Source organism: Triticum dicoccoides, chromosome 1A, assembly GCF_002162155.2.
Source record: "Triticum dicoccoides isolate Atlit2015 ecotype Zavitan chromosome 1A, WEW_v2.0, whole genome shotgun sequence".
Lineage (NCBI taxonomy): Eukaryota > Viridiplantae > Streptophyta > Magnoliopsida > Poales > Poaceae > Triticum > Triticum dicoccoides.
The window spans coordinates 591784284-591786325 of record NC_041380.1 but is presented as its reverse complement, the minus strand read 5'-3'; positions in this window follow the sequence as shown (position 1 = coordinate 591786325).

The following is a 2042-nucleotide window of genomic DNA, read 5'->3' as shown; positions in this document are numbered from 1 at the left end:
GGGGGTGGGGGGGGTGGGGTAATAGGGTTCGCGTCCCGCGTCCGTCTCTCCTCTCTTTCTTCTGGTGGCGGCGCCCCCACGCTATCGACCGAGCCACACCGTGGGTCTTGGGGACTTCCTTACTTGGGCCTCCACACGGACTGGGCTCCGCTGGGCCTTGCAAGGTCAATTCCTCCTACTCTGTGTGTAGGCAACCAGATGTTTTTTTTTTGTCTCAAAAAAATTTAGACTAAAAAAAGCCTAATTTCTATTTGCCTAAAGAAATATCTATTTTTTTGCCTCAAAACCAAACCTGATGTCTATGCCCATCTCACTACCAATAGGTTTGCTTATTTCAGCGTGGTTGGTGAGTTGAATTATTTATCTTTTCTGAGAGAAGACACCCAGGAAACATCTCATATCTGATTTATCAAAGAAAACAACAAGCAGTGCAATCGAAGAACAACAAAGACACAAAAATGACATGTGAAAAAAATATAATTACATCACAAACCATAATTACCGTATTCTTCCTTCGCGTTAGTGGTAGGAATGATAATTTAATGTGCACAGGACATACTCCTCCTTCTTCTAAGATCGACTCCTCACGTGGCATTTACGTTAAGCCACATCATCTTTTTTTTGCGATGGAAAAGCTTGTATTACTCAATCAAAGTATCAGTACAATCAGCTTGCACGAAATCTAGGGTCTCAGGTGGACCAGAAGCAAGCCATGTCATAGTTCTTCTCTCTAGTCTAGCAAAAGTAGCAAGATTATCACTAGCCTTATTTTAAGAACGGCAAACATGAGTAACACAAGTTTCCCTTAAGCCTTTCAGAAACTTTATCTCCTTCACCAAGGAAGAGTAGACCGATCTATCCATCTCTTCATTTTGAATCATAGCCACAGTAGTTGAGGAGTCCATCTCAATTATGATAGGAGCTTCACTTTTCTGAATGGACATAGAAAGACCTTCCATACAACCACAGAGCTCAGCTTCCAGAGCATCACGACAAGAAAATAATTGTCTACAGGCTGAGAAGATGATTGCACCATTTCCATCCCGCAAAATCATACCAGCCCCTGCTGAACCATCAGAACCGAACGAGCCGTCAGTATTAAGTTTTAGCCAGCCCGGGGCGGGTGGCTTCCATTTAGGCGGTTGCACGACAGGTGGTTGCCGGTCCCTCCTCTCCTGTGTTGTACTTGCTTTCCCCTTCCTCTGATCAGCTGGTGAACTCACCTTAACTGCAATAATCGAGTCCAAATAGCTTTGTAAAAATCTAGAAGAGACCTCCACTGGCGGGCCAGGTTTGGAATGTACCACTTCATTAGGAACATACCAACACCTCCAGAATGTGACAAGGATCATGCTTCGCTGCGACTCATCCAAAGTTTCCAAGGTCTGAAATAGCCACTCCTTGCCTGAGAATTTTATTGTTTCAATCCGTGGTAATCTCCAAACTTCCGCCATGGTTTCATATAAGTGGCGAGCTAGAGGGCATCGTAGCATAGGATGGAAGTTATCCTCCGGTTCCATTGCACAAACTGGACAAAGAGGAGAAGATTCAAGGCCAATCTTATGCTTGTTCGCCCAAGTTGGTAAACTATTTGAAGTCAGTCTCCAAGCGAAGTTCTTCGCAGCCGGGGGCACCTCCGCTGCCCAGATAAGTTTCCACAGCGATCTCCTCCCATCCGGGCTAGTACTGCTGGCCACCGCACTGTTTCTATGCAGCTCCTCAAATGCCAAGTCATAAGCACTCTTCACGTTGAACAGACCCAGCTTACCCGGACCCCAAGCCAGCACATCCTCCTCCTGTCGTGGGGAAGCCCTAATTTTCATAATTTCAGACACATCGGATGCACATAAATACTTAGCTATTTGGTCATATTTCCAGGAGCCATTATCATTGAGTAAACCAGCCACAAACCGAATCCTACACCTTCCTTGTGGTGATATGGGTTTATATGAAAATGGCCTCGGTATCCAGTTGTCTCGCCATATCCGTATACTTCTTCCATCACCAACTCTCCATACCAAGCCCTTCTTGAGAAGCTCCAG